At 39.1% G+C, this 26,099-nt stretch overlaps 1 protein-coding gene and 1 non-coding gene across 15 annotated transcripts in view; both read left to right on the top strand.

The window, feature by feature from the left end:
- CEP112 (centrosomal protein 112) overlaps positions 1 to 26,099 on the top strand; it is a 417,120-nt gene that overhangs the window by 216,801 nt on the left and 174,220 nt on the right. The gene's annotated exons all lie outside the window — the stretch shown is intronic.
- TRNAE-CUC (transfer RNA glutamic acid (anticodon CUC)) lies at positions 25,914 to 25,985 on the top strand. Its single transcript has one exon. It is a non-coding gene; the product is annotated as a tRNA-Glu (tRNA).

The raw sequence follows: 26,099 nt of genomic DNA, 5'->3' as shown, positions 1-26,099 counted from the left end.
AAATCATTACATCTAAAGCTAATACAATGTTATATGTCAATTATATCTTTATTAAAAATTAAATTAAAAAAAAAGTGAAGTCCGTCACACTGAAGAAGCGGGAGTTCTGATGGATGGAAAGAGTGGAAGAGGAGACGGAAGAGGAATATTGTCCTGGTGGGACAGCACCGAGGGTGGGAGCTGTGGTCTGGAGACTCGGGCGTCTGGCGGTGGAGGGAGGGGCAGGAACAGATAGATGCAGGAGGAGCAGACGACGAGGTGGGACCCCCAGCTGCCTCGAAGTCAGGCCCAGGGGCAGCGGTGCCCCGAGCGTCACCTAGAGACACGGCAGAGGCCGCGGCCGCTCCCGGAGGAGGAGAACCCCAAGGAGCCCCTGTCCTCTAGGGCCCCGGGGGCTCTCGCCGCGTGGGCGCGCCGCTCACCGCCCTCTGCCTGCCGGGGCGCCCCAGCCCCGGCCCTGGTCCCCGCGTGCTGGGCCGCCTCCGTGGAGGTCAGCTCTGCGAAGCGGACAGGGGTGTGCCCAGGGCCATCTGTGCCCGTGGCCGCATAGGGTGACGGCGGAGGGCGGGGCCCGGGCTCCGAGCTGTGGAAATAGGAATAGCCGTGCAGGAGGGGAACGCTTCCACCTAGAAATGGCCTGCTTCTGTTTGTTCCTGAGTCTCGCTTATTCTGAGAAGGAGAATTGAGCAGAGCGCGTGTGCTGGACACCTGCACCGGCTTTCTGGGAGCGGGCAGGTGTGAGCTCGGTTCTGACAGAAGGCGGGCAGACCCGGCCGGGCGGCGCTTGAGTGAGGGGCTGGGACTTGACCCCACGTCGTGTGCCTTCAGAGCTGTGAGCGCTTCCGCTGCACCTCGTCGTGGTATCGGTTACAGGCCGGCCCTTGGTGGGAAAGCCTTTCTCTGCTGCTGCCGCTGGTGGCGTTTGGTTGCTGCCCGGGAACACCGTGAGGCCGCTTCGCAGAGCAAGTCAGGTCGGCGAGTCAGACGACCTGGAGCCTCTCCCCACCCAGCGCAGCGCCCCAGGGTCCTACACGCCGTATTAGGGCCCTGGCTTTTCGAGTGGCATCAACGTCATACTGCAGTTACGGCTGCAGTTTTTCCCCTTAAGCACCTCTTTCTCTTCTGAAACCCTATGGCAGCCCATGGTTGTTTAGATGGAGCTCAGGAATGTTTTTAAACATTAATTTGGTTTGACATGACTTGGTGCACAAATTAATTATTCAAGCACATATTGTTCCACGTACATGAAAAGAATGGAACTGTAGTGAGTCGCGTTCTGACTACCACATGTGCATCATAATGTTACCAGCAACAGACTATTAAGAGAACAAAAGCTGGCAACATACAGTAACTCTGGATTTCGCCAGTCCCACAAAATTAGCATAAATATGTGAAGCGATCAGAACAGTTTGGGACTTCCTAGGAAAGTGTCCCTATTCTTATCTAGTTCTAAAAGAATGTGGAGTAAACGATTCATTTAACCGAGGATAAAAATATGTCTGCTATGCAGTTATAATCGTGTGTCATTAATCAGAAAATACTGCAGAAACTCTGACAAATTAAAAACACAAGGATGTGTCTGCAAGGGTTTTTTCAGCCATTAAAAAGCTGCTTCACCTCTCAGGCAGGCTCTTTCATGGCAACTCCTTGCTCAGTGTACTGACATCTTCAAAGACTCTGACATCTGTCGGCCTTTGAACTACCATTAAAAAATATTATCCCATTTCCATTCTTTTATGCCCATTTTTTTAATTATAGCCCTTCTTTCAAGTCGAGAACATGGTTGGTTTAAATGATGCTGTCCTTTCGTTTTCAGCCACCCAGCTGCGGTTTGAATAAATTGATGTAGAATCAAAGGCGGGACTTTAAAGGAAAAAGGTTTGATGGACTTGGACTCCGAACCAGATGAGGTTTTATGATGAAAAGGGTTTAATCCCAGCACAGGCATTGCGTCTATCAGTTGAGCAGAACAAAGCAATTCATATATATAGGTTCACGCGAAATGATCTATTTTTTTTTTAACAGCACAGATCTCTTCAGGACTTGCAAATGTGGCATTAGCTAATATTCAGAGAGCTGATTTCCTTTCATCCACCAGAAGCTTATGATTATAGTACAGTTCTCGAATTGGAAATGAGAGCTGCAACACAGATTTAAAGCTGTGCTGTCTGATTTGTATTCAGTCTACATGTCACTGCGGGACAGGCTAGTCTGGGCCAAGCTGGTTCAACACAGGGAAGAACAGTTTCATCATCTGAGATTCTTAGTCAAAAATATCACCAGCTAATTAAGACAGCAGTCTCATGACTATTAGCGGGGTGTTTGGCTGATTGGTATCTCTTAAAACTTGACAAGAAGGATTGAAGATGCATCCTCTCCTTTATTTCATATGCTTCTTGCAGAGTTAATGTGCACAAGTGCATTGCAGGGGAATGAAGTGTAGTCAGTTAACTCAGACCACTTTTTTAGAAAAGGAAAACAACGTAACTAAAACAATGACTTATTTTGCCTTCAGATATTTCCCCTCATCCAATTATTGATCTGAAAAACAAATCCTTTCTGAAAGCAGACTTCAACATTGCCTTTGCTCAGTAAACTACTGAATGATAAACGTTATTTTGAGCCAGACCGTTCAGTAACTAGATAAGTCGTTTAGGATAATTGCAAACCTAGAACATAGATCTAAGTCCACTTTAAAGTAAAAAGTGATTTTTTAAAATTTTTTTCTAATAATAATTCAGGGTAAATTGTACTTTTAATCCATTAGAAATTTTCTTAAGATCATGCGCACCTGTTTTACATTAGAAATGTGCTATTTTTTCAGAGTAAAGAAATGGTTCTTCCATTTACTTGGAAGGTTTGGTACCATTTACTTGTACAGATTTGATCATTCTGCACCAATTATTTTTCATTCTCTTCAAATAGAATTTCTATTTTAAACTACAAATTAGTATCCAAACCGTATTTGAAGAAATTCTGAACATGCATAGTTTTAATCTGGCAGAACAGATGTCAGTTAGAGGAGCAGTACTTTAATTCTTCTCTTACTACAATCTGTGGTCTACCTCATAGTCTAGAATGTTTCATTTTCTTTTTTTCGTCCCTTCTCTTTAGAAGAAAACATGGAATAATGCACTTTGATATAGGATTTACCAGGAAGTACATTTTGCCTAGCCCTAACATAGTTTTGTAGATTTATAAGTTTACTGAGTTACTTGGAAGAAGTTGGATTTCTCTCAGTATAATCATCATTGCTCTTCACTCTGGAATCCTATTTTAGCTTCCCCCTTTTTTATTATGCAGTGGCGAGCCAATCTTTCACTGCTTTTAACCATGTAGTTAAGTTTTCATCCCTATATACATCCCTTTTGCTCTATCCTACTGAATTATGTCTGTGTCTTTCCAGTGAGTCCTAGTTTTCCCCTGCTTCTCCCACTTCTCCATCTGAATTTCTTACTTCTCTACCAGCTCCACGACCTTACACTAAATATTGTGGTCTCCCCGCCCTTTTTTTCCTTTAATTCTCCTGTTAAGCAGCCGTCTGCATGTCAGTGGCCTTAAATAACAGCTATGTGCTAATGACTTAAAGCTCCCATCCCTCATGTGAGAGCTGGGCGCAGATATCCAGCTGCTTCCTGGCCCCTTCTCTTAGCTCACAGACGCCTCAGATGTCACATGTCCAGAACTGAAACCTCCACCCCCGTCTTCTCTGTGTCTATGAGCTCAGTGCTCAAGCCACAACTTGGATGTCATTCTTGAATGGCTTACCTTTCTCTTAATCCGTCAGTAAATACCATAGATTCAGCCCCCCAGAATCGATCTCTAATCTATTCATTTCCTTCCCTTCCAGCCACTCCCTAGTCCAGGACACCACCATCTTTCACCCAGGCCTCCACAGTAGTCCCCTAACTGATAGTCTTGCTTTCCTTCTTGTTCTTCTCAGCAACCATAATGATCATTTTCAAAATACATGTTGGATTACAAAACCTCCCTGCTTAAAATCCTTCAATAGCTTGTATTTAGATAAACTCCAAGCTTCTTAGCATGGCCTACAGAACCTTGCATGAAGTCGCCCTATTGTTACCTTCCCAACACTTTCTCCCACTCTTCTCCCCTTGCTAACTGTGCTTGAGCGACACCAGCTTCTTTTTCATTGCTGAAATATACCAGACTCTAACCTTCATACTTTGGCCCGTGCTGTTTATGGGGACTGGAAAGCTTTTGCTCTGGCCCTTTGTATGAGCAGCTTCTTCTCATTCTTTAAGTCTTAGCCTAATTGTTAACTCCTCAAATGGGCCTTCCCTAAAAAGGGCTTCCTTTCAGCGATGCAGGCCTTCCTCAAGAAACTAGAAAAATCTCAGATAAACAACGTAACCTATCACCTAAAAGAATTAGAAAAAGAAGAACAAACAAAACCCAAAGTCAGCAGAAGGAAGGAAATAATAAAGATCAGAGAGGAAATAAATAAAATAGAGATCAAAAAAAAAAAAATAGAAAGGATCAATAAAACCAAGAGCTGATTTTTTGAGAGGATAAACAAAATCAACAAACCTCGAGCCAGGATCACCAAGAAGAAAACAGAGAGGACCCAGATAAACAAAATAAGAAATAAAAGAGGAGAAATAATAATTGATACTACAGAAATACAAAAAATACAGCCTGCCAAACTTGAGTCAAGAAGAAACAGACAAATTGAACAGACGGATCACTAGAAGTGAAATAGAATCTGTAATTTTAAAAACTCCCTGCAAACAGAAGTCCAGGCCTGGATGACTTCACTGGGAAATTCTACCAGACATACAAAGAAGAACTTATACCTTTCCTTCTCAGTCTCTCCCAAAAGATTGAAGAGGAGGGAACACTCCCAAAGTCATTCCATGAAGCTGCCGTCACCCTGATACCAAAACCAGACAAAGATACTACCAAAAAAAGAAAATTACAGGCTAATATCTTTGAAGAATATAGACACAAAAATCCTCAACAAAATATTAGCAAACCAAATCTAACAATACATAAAAAGGATCAAACACCATGATCAAGTTGGATTCATTCCAGGGTCACAAGGATGATTCAACATATGCAAATCAATCAAAGTGATAAACCACATCAGTGAAAGAAAAGACAAAAACCACATGATCATCTCAATAGATGCAGAAAAAGCATTTGATAAAATTCAACATCCATTCATGATAAAAACTCTACCCAAGTGGGTATAGAGGGAACATGTCTCAACATAATAAAAGCCATTTATGACAAACCTACAGCCAGCATAATATTCAACAGTGAAAATCTGAAAACCTTCCTGCTAAATTCTGGAACAAGACAAGGATGCCCACTCTCACCACTTCTATTCAACTTGGCATTGAAAGTCCTAGCCACAGCAATCAGACAAGAAAAAGAAATAAAAGGTATCCAAACTGGAAGGGAAGAGGTAAAATTGTCATTATATGCAGATGACATGATACCGTATATAGAAAACCCTAAGGACTCCACACAGAAACGGCTAGAAATAATAAATGAATTCAGCAAGGTAGCAGAATACAAGATTAATATACAGAAATCAGTTGCATTTCTTTACACTAATAATGAAATATCAGAAAGAGAAAGTAAAACAACCCTGTTTAAAATGCATCCAAAAAAAATAACCTTGGAATAATCTTAACCAAGGAAGTGAAAGACCTCTACGCTGAGAACTATAAAACATTGATAAAGGAAATTGAAGATGATTCAAAGAATGAAAAGCTATCCCATGCTCTTGGATTAGAAGAATTAATATTATTAAAATGACCATACTACCCAAAGCAATCTACAGATTTAATGTGACCCCTATCATATTACCCGTGACATTTTGCACAGAACTAGAACAAATAATCCTAAAATTTATATGGAACCACAAAAGACCCAGAATTGCCAAAGCAATCCTGAGGAAAAGGAACAAAGCTGGAGACATAACCCTCCCAGGCTTCAGACAATACTGCAAAGCTACAGTAATCAAAACAGCATGGTATTGGCACAAAAATAGACATATGGATCAACGGAACAGAATACAGAGCCCAGAAAAACTGGCGCACCTATGGTCAATTAATCTACAACAAAGGAGGCAAGAATATACAATGGAGAAAAGATAGTCTCTTCAATAAGTGGTGTTGGGAAAGCTGGATAGCTTCATGTAAATCAGTGAAATTAGAACACTCCCTACACCATATACAAAAATTAACTTGAAATGTTAATATCTAAATATAAGACATGACACCATAAAACTAGAAGAGAACATAGGCAAAAAATTCTCGGACATAAATCATAGCAATATTTTCTTAGGTCAGTCTCCCAAGGCAAAAGAAATAAAAGCAAGAATAAATAAATAGGATCCAATCAAACTTACAAGCTTCTGCACAGCAAAGGAAACCATAAATAAAATGAAAAGACAACCTACAGACTGGGAGAAAATATTTCCCAATGATGTGACTATCAAGGGCTTAGTTTCCAAAATAGACCAACAGCTCATACAACTCAATATCAAAAAACAACCCAATAAAAAAATGGCCAGAAGACCTAAATAGGCATTTCTCCAGAGAAGACATAAAGATGGCCAAGAGGCACATGAAAAGGTGCTTAACATCGCTAATTATTAGAGAAATGCAAATAAAAACTACAATGAGGTATCACCTCACACTGGTCAGAATCATCAAAAAGTCTACAAATAACAAATGCTGGAGAGGGTGTGGAGAAAAGGGAACCCTCTTGCACTGTTGGTGGGAATGTAAATTGATACAGCCACTATGGAGAACAGTATGGAGGTTCCTTAAAAAACTAAAAATAGAACTACCATACGACCCAGCAATCCCACTCCTGGACATGTATCTGGGAAAGATGAAAACTCTAATTTGAAATGATACATGCACCTCAATGTTCATAGCATTATTTACAATAGCCAAGACATGGAAAAAACCCAAATGCCCATCAACGGATGAATAGATAAAGAAGACGTGGTACATATATACAATGGAATACTCAGCATGAAAAAGAATGAAATATTGCCATTTGCAGCAACGTGGAAGAACCTAGAGATTATCATACTTAGTGAAGTAAGTCAGAGAAAGATGAGTATTATATGGTATCACTTATGTGTGGAGTACAAAAAATAATACAAATGAATCTATATACAAAACAGAAACAGACTCACAAACAGAAAACAAACTTATGATTACCAAAGGGAAAAGGCAGGGGGAGGAGGGATAAATCTGGAGTATGAGATTAACAGATGCAAACAGTAGTTTATACATAAAATGGATAAGCAACAAGAATTTACTGTATAACACAGGGAACAGTATTCAATATCTCGCAATAACCTATATTGGAAAGTAATCTGAAAAAATATATATGTATATAACTGAATCACTTTGCTGTACACCTAACACAATATTGTGAATCGTATACTCTTCAATATAAATAAATAGATAATAAAAATAAATAAACACATAAATAGGGCTTCCTCTATCAAGCACCTTGTGTGTGAACTTCATAGCACTTTTCCCAGGTTATATTACATATGTATTAATTTTTTTGTCTATTCCCCCAATGGACTGAGAAAATGGACCTTCTGCACTTTCCTCACTTCTGTATACCCTCTACTGAAAAGATTCTTGGTGCAGACGGGGGCCTCGGCAAACATTTGTGAGCATCTGTGTCAACAAAGGCAGAGTCACTGAGCAACAGGAGCCACAGGAGGGCGGAGCTGGGCTCCCTCTGAGGAGCCGGCAGTGGCTTCAGAGTTGGGTTCGGTCACAGGGGTAGAGGCGAGGGTCGCCAGGCTCCCAGCAAGCCGCCAATCCGTCTTCGTGTTTTGGTTGTGTGTGTTCGTTCTTTGGGGGACGGCACCATAAGTGTATTGTCATTCCCGTCTCTGAGTTCTCACAAAGCTTCTAATCTACGATGGCAAAAATACGTGTGTAGGATTAGCCCATAATCACCGTAACGTCATTATTGTTTACGTGCTTGTGTCTTCCAGAGGAGGGACTGCACCTTATGTCTTTGCATCCGAAGATCCTGCCAGAGGGCCTGGCCCAATCAGTGAATGAATGAACGCAAATCAATAAATTTAACTATTTTGCAGGGATTGGTCTAGGTCTGGGCTTTGCTTGTTCCCATATTTTTTAACCTTCAGATTTATAAAATATGCAGCCAATTTCTTTATTAAATCTCCAAATCGTATTGACTTCAGAGAATTGGTTGCCACTTGGGTAATATTAAAATTATAGAATATTTATCCAACATATGCCAAGGCCCTCCTTAGTTTCGGACACATTGCTAGCTGCTGAAGATGTAAAAAATGAATAGCACACACTTAATCATTAGGGGGAAAAGACAAGAAACATAAATGTAAGCAGAGCGTTAGAGACCTAATGGGACTTTGTGAGCTGTGAAGAAGGAAGGAGACCTCAGCCATCGCAGGTGGGGTCCTCGGGCAGGGCGGTAGTGCCGTCTCTCCAGCATGCGTGCGCCTTGGGCACTGCTCATGTGTTCTTTTCTCCCAACTGAAAAGAGTGTAACTTTCCTCCTTTATCATTTCTTTAACTTTTTAAATAAATACAGAACTATCTTATCTCTGTATGGTGTCTCCGTGCAGAGGCTGCCGTGACCATGAAGGTGCAGGCACATAATCTATAAAAGTTCCTTTTTCAGTTCTTTGCTGAAAGCCATCACAACCAGCTGAGGAGTGAATTATGCTGCTGATTCCGTGGTGTTAGAACAATATTCCTACATATTTTAGTCTTCCTCTCCATAATTTATATTAAAATCTTCAAAAGGGTGGGAGAATGTCTTTAATTTTGTTGTCTACTGGTAGCAACCATGAGATTGATCTGGTCTTATCTTAGAGGCCTTCTGAGTGTTCCTCTGGTACATAAACTGAATTCAGTGTGTAGAAATCCTACTTTCCTATCACTGAGTGTTGCTACTCTGAGGACAAATGCAGTATCCGTGTCATGGGGTCCTGCGGTACCATAGAGACATCGCTTGTTCTTTTTATCCACGTCCAATGGGTATGATGTTGTAATTAAGGGTAGTTAGCTGGCAACGGGAATATAGTCTGAGATCATCTTCAGGAACTTCTCTAGCTCTTTTCCAGGCAATAAATTAACTTTTAAGGGGGTAAAATAATGAGACGGTTGTTTGAAGCTATGTCTGATGGCCAAGGGGAAAACATACACACATGCAAGTGTGCGCATGCACACACACACGCACACACACACAGAGCCTTTCTTCTGCTTTGCCTCTGAAGTTCATGTGTGAAGTTGGCTGCATCTGTTCTCATAAAAATGACAGAAGGGAAAAAAACACATCAGTCATAATGAAGTAGCATTGCTTTATGCTCCAGAGGGCCTTTGACTTCCTATCTCTATTTTTTGTTTTTACCATAATCATAAACTTTCTCATCTGAGATGAAGAGTGTGGAATTATTACATTTTGTTCCTTTTTTAGGCAACTCTGGAGGTTGAACCATCAGGAGATTTTATCACTGGAATAAGAAGCGTTAAGACAATTACCTTGGGTTGAGTACTGTCCCCACCTTTGTCCTGTGGTCAGAGGGGTGACAGCCTCACCCTCAGGGGTGCGTCCTTTACACCCCACGGTCACAAGTTTGTTAACTCTAAATCAAAGCCCTCAGAAGGTCTTCCTGACTCTTAGTGTTTTCTCAAATTTTTCATTTGGCCTTTTCAGTCAGTGTCTTTGGGAAGTCAGATTTCTTTCCCTTTATGCTCAAGAATGATAGTTTCAAGCTCTAAAAAATCTTGTTGTACTTTTCCTATTTATTTTCAGAGCCTCTTGTTTTCATTTTATAGATGTAATAAAATTTCCTCTTCCCACGTTTATGAATTAGAATTTTTAGCACTGTTCCCCGAATTATCGCTTTCCTTCAGGGTTGTTTTCCTGTTTATCTTTTAATTTCTCTTTTGTATTTATTTCTCTTGGCTCTTCTTTTGTGCTTGATGGTTTTTGCTTTCTATTCATATTTACAGAAGATGAATATTGTATTAGTTGCCTGTTGCTGTTGTAACAAATTACTACAAACTTTGTGGCTTAAAACAACAGAAATTTATTATCTTACAGTTCTGAAGGTGACGAATCCAAAATTAGTCTCACAAAACTAAAGTCAAGTTCTGGGCCGGGGTGGTCCCTTCTGGAGGCTCCAGGAAAGAGCCTGCGTCCTTGCCCCTTCAGCTTCTAGAAGCCACCACCTTTCTGCCGCGGGCCTGCCCCACATCACGCCCCCTCTTGTGCTTCCATGGTCAGCTGTCCCCTCTGGCTCTGACCCTCCTCCCTCGCTCTTATAGGGACCCTGTGATGGCATTGGGCCCACATGCATACGCCAGGGTCTCTGGTCACATCTCTACCCAAAGATGCCCCTTTTACCATGTGAGGTGACACAGTCACGGGTTCTGAGGGTTATGACATGGACATCTTTGGGTAGAGGGGCCATTATTCAACCTGCCACAGACGGGATGGCAGGAGAACTGTTTTTTTGTATAAACAGAGTTTCTCTCCTGCCCCACCTCCTAATATGTCTCTCCCTGGGTGGGAAATCAGAGTGAGTTCTTGGGTAGCGGTCCCATTTAGACTGAAAGATGTGTTAGCATCCAGGTCCCTTAAATGCTAGACTGAGGAGGGCTTTATTCTGGGTTTGTAGAATCCACACTAGAAGCCTTAGGTTTCCCTGGATTGTTCATTCAATTTTTTTTTAGGTAAGAGCCTTCTGTTTCTCACCCAGATTGCCTACAATCTACAGATTGGCGTGCGGCCCCCCTCCCCTGTACACAGTACCTCAGGAGCTTGTTTATTATTTTCACCTCTCGCTGGTGTATTTACCGTCTTTGCAGCATGCGAGCTCAGAACCCAGAGGGGCCTGGGTGGATGGAGGCCTGGCTCGGCTGAAGCTTCCCCATTGGCTCTGCTTTCACAGCTCATTCTATCCTCAAACATCTCAATATTCTCTTAACTACTTTCTAACCTGCAGATGCACCGAAAGCTCCTGATTGGTGAATGTCTCCCAAACATGCCTGTAGTGACTTTGTTTGTACATCTACAGCTTTTCCTTTACTCAAGGTCGCTTCTTAGCAGTTCACTAAATGGGTTAAAGGTCACTAAAAGCAGGATTCTTTTTCTTTTTTTTTTTAAAGAAATTCATGGTCTTTTATTTATTTATTTATTTATTTATTTATGACTGTGTTGAGTCCTCGTTTCTGCGCGAGGGCTCTCTCCAGTTGCGGCAAGCAGGGGCCACTCTTCATCGCGGTGCGCGGGCCTCTCACTATCGCGGCCTCTCCTGTTGCGGAGCACAGGCTCCAGACGCGCAGGCTCAGTAATTGTGGCTCACGGGCCCAGTTGCTCCGTGGCATGTGGGATCTTCCCAGACCGGGGCTCGAACCCGTGTCCCCTGCTTTGGCAGGCAGATTCTCAACCACTGCGCCACCAGGGAAGCCCAAAAGCAGGATTCTTAACATATCACAACATTCACTTAAAGATGTAAAAATATTTGTGATACAATGACGAAAATAGTGCATTCAAGGAATGAATACTGGTGAAAACTTTTTGCTAATTTGTATCTGATAACAAAATAATTTGATACATATTACTTCTTAAACTAATGGCCTTTGAAATTGACTGGAATGAAGGGTCCCTAGACACCTTAATAGACATGCAGCCTGCCACTGCCTTCGGAATTTCACATTATAAAGTAATGCAATCACAGAGCACATCATTAGGAGCTTTACTGTGCTTGGTATTGTTGAGGTTTGGGTTATTCTGGAAACAGAGCCTGATACAAGAATTAGCATACAGGTAGTTTACTGGGGAGGGAATTCCAGGACTCTGAGGTGAGGGAATGGGGAGAATGAAATGGGGAAGGGAAAAGCCAATTGATCAATTACTACTAAGAGCAAGGGGGTCTCCATCCCACTGAGGACCCTGGATGATCTTTCAGAAGACACCACGGAATTGTCCTGCCAAAGAATGTGAGTCTGGAGCATTTATTCCTGGAATTCTGGCTCCTTGTGATTGAGGGTGCTCCCAAAGGGCACCTGCTCCTGCACTTCCTGCTCCGGTGCTTCCTTCCTGCTCCTGTGCTTCCTGCTCCTGTACTTCCTGCTCCTGTACTTCCTGCTTCTGAGCTTCCTGCTCCTGCACTTCCTGCTCCTGTACTTCCTGCTTCTGCGCTTCCTGCTCCTGCGCTTCCTGCTCCTGTACTTCCTGCTTCTGCGCTTCCTGCTCCTGCGCTTCCTGCTCCTGAGCTTCCTGCTCCTGCACTTCCTGCTCCTGCACTTCCTTCCTGCTTCTGCGCTTCCTGCTCCTGCACTTCCTTCCTGCTCCTGCACTTCCTGCTCCTGCACTTCCTGCTCCTGCGCTTCCTGCTCCTGTCTTTCTAGCTTCACCTGAACCTGGACTGAGTGACCTTCCCTGGCTTTGAAGAAAGCTCGAGGTGGAAAACTGAGCTGTACCACAGCCCACTTGAGGTGGAATCGGCTATGAGTTGCCTGCCTTAGCTGGGCTGCAATCAGTCGGGTCAAAAAGATGTGGCCCAGGACACCGGAAGCATCTAGAATTTAATGGAAACAGTGAAAGTGGGTCAGAAATAGAGATGCATCTTTTTTTACACAATAGAGTCTTCCCTACATAACTGCATTAAAACAACTTTCAAAGACTTGAATCATGTTTATTTAAAACATACCAAAGAAGCCCCAGGTAATCAGGCTACATGAGTTTACTTCCTGTCCCTCACTAGGCCCCTTTAAAATGACAATAATGGAATAACAAAGGTATAAATCTACCACAACAAAGAAAACACGAGGGTGGCCATCAGCAGACAAGAGACTTAGACACATTTCTGGAAGCAGTGCTGAGATGGCCAGCTTCTAGCTACACGTGAAGACGATTACAGCCTCGGAGAGAGCCTGTCTCCCTCATAAAACCCAGGAGAGGACCAGGACTGAGAGGTACCACGAAGGAAGGGTCGCAGAAGAGATGTGAGGCGAAAAGCAGGGTTCGGTGAAAGTCAGCATACAGGATAGGCGACGTACCTCGACCACAGTCCCAGGGTGGACAGCATTTATTCCCAGGCTGAGGGAAGTAAATGGAGCAACTGCGGAGAGTGGAAGGAAGCTAGTGTGGGAAGTGACGGCTTGGGGCAAAGCCTGCACCAGCACCTGTTGGGGGGCTCTACCGTATCAGCATCCTCTCCTCTTGTTCACCCTCAAGCGCAGTGAGCCCTGTAAGATACAGACTTGGGCTCCAGACACACACGGAGCTTCCACTCTGCATTTTACCTCCTCAGTCTTGAGTATGAACAGACAACCCTGGATCATCTGACGTTTGAGGCATGAAACAGAAGGACAAAACAAACAGATGACTCCAGGGAAAACAAGGTACTTTAGGGAACAAAAAGTAAATTTAGGGCTTCCCTGGTGGCGCAGTGGTTGGGAGTCTGCCTGCCAATGCAGGGAACGCGGGTTCGGGCCCTGGTCTGGGAGGATCCCGCATGCCGCGGAGCGATTAAGCCCGTGAGCCACAACTGCTGAGCCTGCGCGTCTGGAGCCTGTGCTCCGCAACAAGAGAGGCCGTGACTGTGAGAGGCCCGCGCACCGCGATGAAGAGTGGCCCCCCGCTCTCTGCAGCTGGAGAAAGCCCTCGCACAGAAACGAAGACCCAACACAGCCGAAAATAAATATAAATAAATAAATAAATTAAAAAAAAAAGTAAATTTAAGGAGAGCAAGACTGAAATACCAAATACGGTATTATATTTATAAAAGAAGAGCAGGCTACTATGAAAATGTAACAATCAAAAGAATAAAAACGGGTCTGAAAATTAAAAATTGTTTAAAATGTTTGCCAAAACTAATGTCGAACTAATCTCCCACAAGCAGGAACAAAAAGCAGAGACAAAAATATGAGTATAAAAATGTGTTTTTAAAAGGTGAGACATAGGTGATTAAGCCAGGATGCTCAATAGTTAACTGACGTTCAAGAAATAAAGAGTGGAGGAATTATCAGTGTCGTCATAGTGGTCAAGTTCACAAGGCTGAAGGATGTGAGTCTTCAGATTGAAAAGGCTAATAAGTACCAACATAGTGAATGAAAAAAACCTACCTCTGCACACATCACCACTAAACCTCAGAACAGAAGGAGTAAAAGAGATATCCTAAAGCCTTCCAGGGTTCTACACAGGAACAAGGTGGATTGGCATTGTATTTCCAGTAATAAATGGTAAAATATAGTAATGCCCTCATTAGAAGCATGAAAGGGAAATTTTTCAAACCAAAGATTTTTCAAATCAAAAGATTTCTATACATAAGTGAACAATCAGTCATATTGGGGAAAGCCATTGCAAACATGCAACGATTTGGAAAGTTTATTTCCTGCGTTTCTTTGGAAGTTGCTTGGAGGTGTTCTTCAGTAAACTAAAGGAGCAAATACAAAAGAGAAACGCAAAGGATTCAAGGACCATTGGATCCAGACAGGAGAGAAGAAAAGGGAAGGCCCAGAGAATGGCTGCACAAAGAATCCAGAAGATACCCAGTCCAGATCGGAACGGATGGGGGGTGACGGGAGGAAAAATCTAGATTCTATCCATGAGAATTCTTAGTGTTAGGAGGCAATAAAAGCAGAAAATGAAAGGGAAAAAAAGAAAGTGAATTAGAAACCTTGGGGCATGGAGGGGAAAGGGCTGGAAAACTACCAGAAGCAAAATGTAGTTGTTTTGTAATATACTATCTGGTTGTTTTGCACAATAATTAGACTATTAAATTTCACCTTTTGAAATCAATTTTATATAAAGCATAGAAAATTTATTCATGGTTACAGATACAACATAAATGTTACCAACCTTAGCAAAAATACAGATAATCAAGGTTATGAGCATGATTAGGTGAAGATCAGGCAGTACTAATGTACTCATCGAATTAAGTGGGGAATTAAAAGACACCACCCATAATTGCTGGAAAAGGAAGGTTTAATTATTTTATTCAAAGTTGTATTTTTAATTTTTGGTGGAACCTCCGTACTGTTTTTCATTGTGGCTGCACCAATTTACATTCCCACCAACAGTGCACAATGGTTTCCTTTTCTCCACATCAAAAAATTTAAAATAGAACTACAATATGGTCCAGCAGTTCTACTTCTGGATATATATCTGAAACGAAATCACTATCCTGAAGAGATATTGGCACACCATGTTCCTTACAGCAGTGTTTACAATAGCCAGGACAAGGAAACAACCTAAGTGTCCATAAATGGATGAATGAACGAAGAAAATATATATAGATACACAATGGAATACTATTGGTCATAAAAAAGAAGGAAATCCTATTATTTACTACAACATGGATGGACCTTGAGAGCATTACGCAAAGTGAATTAAGTCAGACAGAAAAAGACAAATACCATATGATCTCACTTATGTGTGGAACCTTAAAAAAACAAAGTCATAGAAGCAGAGAACAGATTGGTGTTTGCCAAAGGGTGAGACATGGGGGAACTGGGTGAAGATGGTCAAAAGCTACAAACTTCTAGTTATAGGATAAATAAGTTCTGGGGATGTGATATACAGCATGACTAGAGTTGACAATAACTGTATTCTAGATTTGAAAGTTGCAAAGAGAGTAGATCTTACAAGTTCTCATCACAGGAAAAAAAATTGTAACTGTGGAGGTGATGGTGTTAACTGAACTTACTGTGATAATCATTTCACAATATATACATATATCAAATCATTATGTTGTATACTTTAAACTTATACAGTGTTATATGTCAATTATATACGAATGAAACTGGAGAAAAGCTATAAAGGTAAACCATAAAGGAACTAAAAAAAGCAACCATGTTTCAGAGATGGGAAGGAGTGATGGTGGATGGCTTGAGGAAGCTAAATCTTTATCTTTCATAGCAGGAAGTAAATAAGTAGTGAATAAGTAGTAATTCATGAAAGATATAAACATATGAAGGTCATTATCGGAAGAGTTAAAACACACCTGAAAGAGTTAAATGTGTCTACCTCCTGGTGGGGGGGGAGGTGGGGATTGGAGATGGGAAGTCAAAAGCAGTAAAGTACTGTTTTCATTCAGAGCCATTCTATACCATTTGGTTTGTTTGATTATGTGTATTTTAAAATTTTAGAGAAGCATTTGAGTGAAAAATTTCATAAGAACACTTTTGCCAATGCAGTGGCCTAATTTTTCTTTTTCTATTTTCATTTAATCTTTGTTTTCTGAGGTGTTCCATTAAAACAGATTCACAAAAGGTTTGGGCAGATTCCTAACCAGTTAATTCATGATGCGCTTTTTTAGAGAAATTTGGAGATGGTCAGAAGACATTGGCAATTTGTTGCTGATGTTGTGGAATGCATTTATCTTGCGTCATGTAGAAGCATCCCACAGTAACATCATACTGTGTTCTTATAAGAATGGCCAGTAAAGTATTTCTATCATTGGTGCAACGAAGTTATATACATTTTAGAATTGAGAAGACAAGGATACTCATCAGTTGGAGTAATAATTGGGATGGATAACTTAAGGTTGCGTAGGGAAACCTTATCCGTGCTCCATAGTGGTGGTCATAGGTGCTCCACTATGGAGCACGGATAAGGTTTGAATAAGAGTGATGCCAAGGTGAAAAACAGAACACAGGCATAGTTTCATCAGCATAGAAAGTGCATTACCATTTGCAGCAACATGGATGGACCTGGAGATTACCACACTAAGTGAAGTAAGTCAGACAGAGAAAGACAAATACCATGATACCACTTACATGTGGAATCTAAAAAAATGGTACAACTGAACTTATTTACAAAACAGAAACACTCACAGACTTAGAGAACGAAAGTATGGTTACCAGGGGGAAAGCGCCCGGGGTGGGGGAGGGATAGATTGGGAGTTTGGGATTGACATGTACACACTGCTATAATACATTTAACATAGATAACCAACAAGGACCTACTGTATAGCACAGGGAGCTCGGCTCAGTATTCTGTAATAACCCAAATGGGAAAAGAATTTGAAAAGGAATAGATACCTGTATCTGTATAACTGAATCACTCTGCTCTACACCTGAAACGAACACAGCATTGTTAATCAACTATACTCCAATATAAAATAAAAATTAAAAAAAGAAAGTGCATTAGACAGGCCCCATGATACAGTAGTCAGTGTTGTAGTGAGTTGAAGATATGAAATCCAAGTGTAAGGATTGTAAGAATGCTCTGAGAAATAGAAACTGCATGAAAAACTGAAACATTAGCGGAAATAAATAGAAGACTGATTGAGGCAAGACTTTCTTAATAAATCTTGAATATCGTGTTAAAATGTAATTTCATGATGCAGTAAAATCTGAGGTGAGAAGCAAAATATCAGACTAATAAAATAGTATTATTTCAGATGGGTAATTTCACTAATGCATGGGAAATCACTCCGGGGAAGACTCTAACATATGCTTTTTCCCGCTAATGTTATTTTAGATTTCTTTAGCATTGACATGTTAGTTGAATCATTTTTATTGATCCAGGAGGCAACTGTTTGAAAAATAAAATAAAATAAATAATGGTCATTTAATTAAACATTTAAGTGCCTCAGTCACTTGAGTCTAAGCCTCTGTGCAGAATTTCTATGAGTTCTAGAGCAGGAAGTGTTAATTAAGCTGTCTAACGGAGCAGATGAGGACAGCTAGGTGTCTGGGAGCCAGTCCTGACTGCTGCTTGCAAGGTTTGTGAACTTAAAACAGACACCTTAACCCAATCTTTTAGAGCACCCATTTAATCATTTTCATGGAAATGATAATACCTACATATTTATTATAAGGATTCCAAATAAATCTGTGAAACTGCCTGTAAAATTTTGAAGCATATAGAATACACACACATACACACACAAGTACGCACACAATGGTTTTCTAAAATGTAGAATTGAAATGCAAGTGGTTTGCCTTATGCATAACATTTTAATTAACAGCATCCACTTTATTGCATACATTCAATCATAATCATACAGAACTGGGAAAATTTTTTTCCTTTTGACTTATGAAATTAGTATATGGCATATACCGACATTCCAGTCATCTCGTACTGAACAGACAATTAAAACAAACAAAAACCACTTTATTTAATTTCCTGCTAATACAAATAATGTACTTTCTGATTTCTTTGATCACATTTGTTTAGTTAAGTTTCTGCCTCCTTATTGGCTGCTTTGCTTTGGAACTGCATAGAATAAAATTAAGGTCATAAATAGAGTTCTGTATCCATAGCAACATGTATTTCTGTTTCAACACTTTGCAGGTATTTCTTTTCATCCTAATGCTTTCTTAGGGTTTGCCGGTTTCTTTGGGTATAAATGTCTCAATAAATGGCCTGAGAAAAAATCTAGTATTTTCAGTATTCTAGAAGACACAGGGAAAGGAGACCAGAAACCTAGGTAGCTAGGTATTAACATGGACCGTTAAATTATTGGGAGGGTCAGAAACTCAAGTAGATCAGTTTTAGGAGAATGAAGTCAGATCAAGAGGTCAGGAAAAGGTCTTCAAAAGTCCAGGTAGTTAAAACAAGAGATAAAAGGATGTAATCACATAAAGTCAAGAATCTAATCATGACAGCAGGTTTGGGGAGTGAGTAGTAACCTTAATTTGGAAACATGCATGAAATCAGGAATCCAAATCTCAGATTATGAAGCAAATAAATATCTGAGATCGAGGGTAACACGGAGGATTAGTCAGGCAGCTGAGCCTGACAGGCCACAACCAAGGTCCGTGGCTGCGAGCCTGGCTTGGAGGCAAGCTGCGTTCTGGCACGTGTCCTGTAGGTGAGCGCTTGCTTAACGGGGACAGGCAGGTGAGTGGATGGGGCAAGCGCGAGCTTGTGCCTGAGGTGGAATCGGGGAGACAAGGTAGCAGGGTTTGCTGAACCTTTTAGGTTAACAAAAAGGACAATAATCTCGTAAATCATCTGTCTCATAAGCTGTCAGGTGACTTTGTTCTCTGCGCTGAGTACGTAGTCGGCTACCAAGAGTTTAACAGGCCTTGGGAGCTTGGATACTGACTAGTGGAAGTTATAGATGGTTACATGGACATTTTCATTACAGAGTGGTTTTGGAAGAGCTCTGCATTAAATTGAGTAGAACATTTTTCTTAACAAAACCATCAGTTTTAAAATCCATTGGATGTTTATTAGTATTTACTGGAAAAAACTCAATTCACATATTTATTTTAAAAATGTTAAGCGAATTGAAACGTTTATTTTTTGTTGATGTTCATCTCTAAATTTACTCATAGCACTTTTTCCTTTGGGTTTTGAAAAACTATTGATATCCATGATCTTGACCCTAGGTAGCCTTTGTTCCTCAGTTTGTTTTTAAAAGTGTTATAATTAGGATCAGTGTGCCTGAGGCTGTGTTTGTATGTCTAAGATGTATAACTTTACTGAGATCTCATAACTGTCTAGTTTTACCAGATGCAAGAATATAATGTTGAAAAGAGTTTAACATTACATTTAGTAAGATAGTAAGATCTATCTATAAATTCATTGAAAGCCTTTATTTTTATATTATATCATTGTTATGAATCCTGTTTCTAATGTCGGTATGCCAGTTACGATAGAACTATGTATACCTTTTGAATATACACTTGAATATATTTAAGAACAACCTTTTTTATACTTTTATTGAGTCTCAGCTAAAACAAAAAACCTACAAAAATGTTTGAAAGTAATTTTAAACTGAAAATCCTAAATTATGAAAAAATTAACAACGATATTCTTTGCTTCTGCTTATGTTTGTAAGCAGAGGCAAAGAATATCACCTTGGATTTAGTTAGTGCATTTTTCCCTAGTTATTTGCATTGGCTTTACCCATACAATTTCTTTTTATATTAAGTGATTTCATTTATGAATAGAGAAGTAAAAGCAGCAAGTAGCAGATCATGTACAAAAGTACAAATTATTATAGTAAACTAAGTTATTTTTCACCATTTCTTGGGGTTGTTGTATGGACATCAGAATCATCCAGGATACTTTCCTGAGTGGGATGGATTAAGAGTGAGGTAATCTCCCTCTCTCTTCTGACCCTCTACCCTACACCTAATACAAGGTATTCTAACACCTAAGAGATCTTGGGAAGGCCCACCTGGCAGTAACTGTACTTCCATCTCAAAGCTGTCTTTTAAGGTCAAGTTGACATAGGAGGATACTGTGCTACTGTGTGGAGATATTCACTACTGATGCCTTCATGGCTTTAAAAGGATACTTACTTTGAGCTTCTTTCAAAATTCCTAGAAGTAGATCTACCAAGAATTACACTATTTTCTGCAGTGAGTGAGAGGACAGGAATATTATGCTAGAAATCCTGGTGTTTACATGGTACTGACTTAAAACCTATCATGTGATTTTTCTGCTTTAGTTTCTGCATAGATTTAAAGAATTGGTTGTATGTAGTGCACACAATGCACAAAAGTACACATGACTGGGAGGAAATGCTGTTAGAAACAATAAGAATAAGAGAGCACGCACCGTGTCCATTCTGACAGCGGCAGACCTGCAGGCAGCTTGGACTTTCACCGGAGGCAGGCGGCCCTCCCTTCCGTTGGCTCATTGTTTAAAGCTCAGAGTGTTCTAGATTTTCTTATATTTAATTAAGCAGCCAAAACTTCTGAATAGCCTGCTTTAGTCAAGTTAACTGGTTATTAGCACAGTAATTAGTGTTTTCTTAATGGCACTAGTATAACATTTGGGCTCTTGTGACCTTAATGCATATAGAATGTTTGGATAGAGAGGCTAATAGAGAACCAGCAGAAAACTGGTTCTTTGCTTTCCTGGAAAAGGGAAGTATAGTAAGTGGAGAGAATGCTGAAGATCTGCTTTCCGATTACTTGAATGTCACTCTTTATAGAAGAAGTTTTCTAGTGAAGAAGAACCTAGCCTGAATTTTATTTTTCTTCCAAGGCCAAATAGGTTACCTGTCACTCCTGGAAACACTCTGTCAAAGGAATAGCTTTAAGTGTTTCTAGATGCTGCAAATAACATGTTCCTGACGTGTGGTCCTCCTGTTCGTTAGCCCTGATATTGTACCAAAGTGAGTTGTGGATAATACGTCCGTGTTTGCTTTTTAATACTTTATTTTGCATTCTCAAGATGAGATTATTAAAAGTGCTGTTTGAAGATAGTGTCTTTGTAGTGTCCTAATTCTCAAGGGGACTATTCCCACTTTTATAATTCCATGAGAGTCTAGAAAATATATACATATTTATATTTTGTGCTTCTGTTCATTATTAACATATTTAATCTATAAAATAAATGCTCATACACAGTCATTTTAAGGGTAGTAGACATTTCATTTGCAAGTTTCCAAAATAGGCCAATGCGATATGAACTTCCTTTTTTCCCTATTAATTGTAACTTAACCTAAAAGCAAATTGCTGTTGGTTTTCACTCACTTTCCTCAAGACCTATTTTCAATTAGATGATTTGGGTGGTTCTTTTAGAATAAAACTATAAATTTCAATATCAGTTATGAATTTTTAGTAGTATCATCATTATTCACAAAAAACAAATGCAGACATAATATTTGCCAGTTCATGTGACTCATTCTATGTTCTGCTTCTCCTTTTGAAGTTTTTTTTTCTCCATATAGGCATGTAAATTAATGAGTGCTTTTCTCTTGTACTTTCACCCTATTTCTTTTTTTCTTTTTTATTCTCCACCTAGAGTGCTCTCTTCTTTTGCAGGTAAAAAATATATTTATTTCTTGACGTAAGCCCTTTGTAGTATGTTCCAAAACTTGAGTATTAATTGTTCTAAAAAGTTTTAATCAAATTAAAGTTTTTCTTGCCTTTCCTATATGTTAGGCTCTATCCTCTCCTTCATCATGTAATTTAGTAGTGTCATTGTGGTCAACGATACCACATTTTAATTTTGTGTATAGAATTCCTTCCAGAGCTAAGCTGTTCATTTGGAATTTGGGGCAGTTTAAACTCCTTTCTCATCTTTACAAGTTGCAGAGGTAATATTTTTCCTGAACTGCAAGGTGGGCAGATGATTATATTTTTAATTACTGGGTCTAATAACTGTAGAACAAGAGTCTAGAAACACAAATGTACTTTAAATATCCTAAACATTCATATTGGATCTTGGAGAAATTTTTGAATAACCGTAAGGTAAATCTGCTGACTCTTTTTTCTAAATATCTCTGAGTCATTGAAGGGATTTTTAAAATGTTTTCCATTTGACAGAACATAGGCATTATGAGTCAAGAAAGTTCTATTTGCAGCCTAGATGCAGCAGATTATAAATAGGAAATACGCTGCCCTAGGAATCTGAAGACCTGGTTTCTTACCCAGACTTTTATGTGACTTTCCCTGCATCTCTTAATGTTTCTCTTTTCTGCTTTTATCAACTACCTGTCTTTCCTATGGCTTATGGGAACACACTTTAAAAGCTTTTTAGCCCTATAAAAACACTAAAAAATATAAACTTTTATTCTAAAACTCAGGAAAAAAATTAACTCACATGTAAAGTAATTTTATAATACTTGGCTTAATTTGAAATCATTAATTTCCAAAATATGTTAAAAGATATATTGAATGTTGTAGGATATAATTATACAGTCAAATAGGCTTTTATTTTAACTATTTAGATGAATTTCAGGTTTTAAATTATAATCAACATTGGATCTCATGTAAGATATAGTTTTATGCTTGGCATAAATTTAATGTCTGTAAAATAGATATAGATATTTCCAAAATATTATTTTTTGTTGATCCAACTGCATTTTTCTAATATATCCCACTCTTGACTTTTTTTTTTAAACATCTTTATTGGAGTATAATTGCTTCACAGTGTTGTGTTAGTTTCTGCTGTATTGACTTTTTAATATAGATGCTATCCTTCCTTGAAGTCTGAATATCTACTTTCACATCAATTCTATATATTTAATCAAATCCCCCAAATTCATGTTTCATTCAAGGTATTCCTTTTATTCAAAAATAAAATGAGACATTTGGAGTAAAATGAAAGTTCTAGAAGAATAAGAGTCTGAAGTTGCTTCGAAAATAACTGACATAAGGAGTGATCAATAATCGAGTATAACAGAAAGAATCTATTATCTGTATTTTAATTTTTAAAATACAATATTTAATAATAAAATATATACTAATATAAATTTATAGCAAGTATCGTATATATTTAGATTATATATCATAACTAACAAAAATCTTACTAGTCATCAGTTTGTTTTCCCCACAAAATTATTTTAAAAAACATCCATGGGTTAAGTTTTTCCCTTTTCTTTCGTAAGCTGGCAGCTGCCAACACTGAAAGTTATCTTCCGATATTTTCTGTTGACAAAGAGCTCAGTGAAGTTTTAGAGACATCTAACTGAGGACAAATTTTAAATGTTTACATAAAGCACATTTAGAACAGGAAATATATTAATAAATAAAGCTAAGTTATATAATGAACTCCTACTTATTAATAGACTCTAAAGCACTTCCATACTGTTCTCTGTCCTAATTCTAACCTCTGTGACCAGACAAAGAACGTGTATGCAAGGCAGGAGGATGGCGTCAGGGCCCGGTTCTTAGGTTCCTCACCCTTGACTGTGGCAGGACACTTGCAGTGAGTAGGAACTGAGGAGCATGGGCTGTTCTCTTGAAATGCAGTCCCTCTGAGGATTCTGCTTCCTTGATAAACCCTGTGTATAAATGAGAACACAGCTCTTCAGAAATGGACGCTGAGGCTCATTAATAGATATAGACAACCCAGCTGCTTACAATAGGATGTGATGAGGTAACGGCCGTTGAGATGGATGGGCTCATAGATGGACAGACAAACCAGTGACTGACACAGCTGACCAGAGAGCTCTGAACTACCTGAGGATCAAACGTCTCGAAAGACCTGAGACCTAAGTCAACGCGAGAGTCCTCTAGAGATGCTTACCATTCTGTGAGCGCCTCTGCTTCAGATCATACTGGATTCCAGCCTCCTGATCCTGACTTCTTACCATTTTGTTTGTTTCTCTTTAGTCCTCCCTAATCCATATTGTTTGATCCTACCACTGCCTGAACCATGCTGTTCATTACACACCAGTTGTCCTGGTTCAAAACAGAGCTGATTGGTGTTCAATTATTGTATTTAATTTGTTAGAAACACACTAATCATCTATCATTATTTTTGATACTTTTTTCTTTGGGAGACAAAAACAATGTTTTCTTACAAGGTTAAACTGTCTTTTATGCTAAAGTTCCTCTGAGAGTTGTTTACAACAAAAAGAGAACATTCTATTGCATATGATATTTATAAAATAATCTTAGAAGGTTAAAAGACCATAAGTTAAAATAATGTGTTTTCTTTAATCTGTAGGCTTAAATCCAAAGATATATTTATTGTGTCCAGCATAATGAAAATAGAGAAATTATTTTTGATCAATTTTGTATGACTTAAAATAATGTGTAGTGGCCTTAATATTAACCATAAAGTGTTAAAATATATTCTAGAACTGTTAATATGTTGTTCTAAAGAAAATATAATATTTTAAATTAACTTTTTTTCATGATAAAAGTAAAGAATAAGGAAACAATGTGGTATTTGAAGACATGATTGAAATTGAGGGTTCCCTATGAGATAACCCCAACAAAAGGAAAAATTGTCGTAGGATTTTAAAATTTTTCATAATAAATAGAAAGACTATATTAAAATAATTGTTGTTAAAATTTATTTTAACAACAAGAAGTTTTTCCTTGTTAGAAGCATTCTCCTTGCCACCTGGGCTTAAACCCCTGCAACATCTTTTAAAATTTATTTATTATGTTGTGTTTGATACATACAAAGAATATATGTCATAAATAACACTTCAGTACTAATGCATACAAACAAAACGAACGTCATGAACCAACCACCCGTGTTAAGAGTTAGGAAAACATTATTATTCAAACTCTCAGCTCTACTGTATTCTTCTTTCCTTCCACACTCTTGGCATCCCTGCCCCTGAGGCAGCCGTTGTTCTTGTGTGTTGATGGCTTCCTAACATGGTTTTCAGTACAGCTTCATCACGTGTGTGTTCTCTAAGCAGCATACGCTTTACTTTTGCTTGGTTTTTAATTTTATAAATATGATTACACATTATAGGTAATCCGTTATTTGCATTTTCACTTACATTCTATTCGTAATATTCACCCATTGTCGTGTGTAGCTCTGGTTTATTCATTTTGCTGGATATAATATCCCATTGTATGACCCACAGTCAATTAATTGTGATGGAAACCTGAGCCATCTCTAGTTATGTAGTTTTTAGAAAGCTACGATGTATATTCTTGAACATGTCCCTGGAGTACACATGAAGAGTTTTCTCTATAAAATGTTGGGACATAGCTTATGAAAATGTTCAGCTTTTCTAGGTAAAGCCAAATTAATTTACAGTGGGGTTTTACAACTTTACACTCACATCAGTAGTGTGTAAGAGCACCATCCTTGCCAACATTTGGTACTGTCAGACTTCTACATTTTTGCAGATATAGTGATTGTAAAATGATATTGCATTTTCTGAAGAGTGATAAAGTAGGATACTTTTTCATACGTTTACCATTAAAATTTTGCCTTTTATGAAGTTCCTGTTCACGTTGCTTCCTCATTTTTCTATTGGATTGTTTATATTTATTTATTGGTATGCTTTACAATATCTGGATACTATTCTTTTGTTAATTACCTATATTGTGAATCTCCCCTTCCAGGTTTTGATTTATCTTTTCATTAACTTTGTGGTGTCTTTTGATGAATGAAGGTTCTTAATTGTATTTTATCTAATTTATCAACCTTTTCAAGTTAGTGCCCTTTGAGTTATGTTTAAGAAATCCTTCCTTACCTTGAAGTAAAAAAGCCATCTCCCAGGGAATTCCCTGGTGGTCCAGTGGTTAGGACTCGGCACTCTCACTGCCGTGGCCTGGGTTCGATCCCCGGTCAGGGAACTAAGATCCCGCATAATGTGCGGCCAAAAAAAAAAAAGCCATCTCCCATATTTTAAAAAATGTTGTCTTTCACATTTGGTCTCTAATCCACTAAGCATTATTTTTAAAATGATC

The sequence above is a fragment of the Balaenoptera acutorostrata genome, chromosome 20 (assembly GCF_949987535.1).
Source record: "Balaenoptera acutorostrata chromosome 20, mBalAcu1.1, whole genome shotgun sequence".
Classification (NCBI taxonomy): Eukaryota; Metazoa; Chordata; class Mammalia; order Artiodactyla; family Balaenopteridae; genus Balaenoptera; species Balaenoptera acutorostrata.
This window is presented reverse-complemented; position numbering and strand designations above follow the sequence as displayed.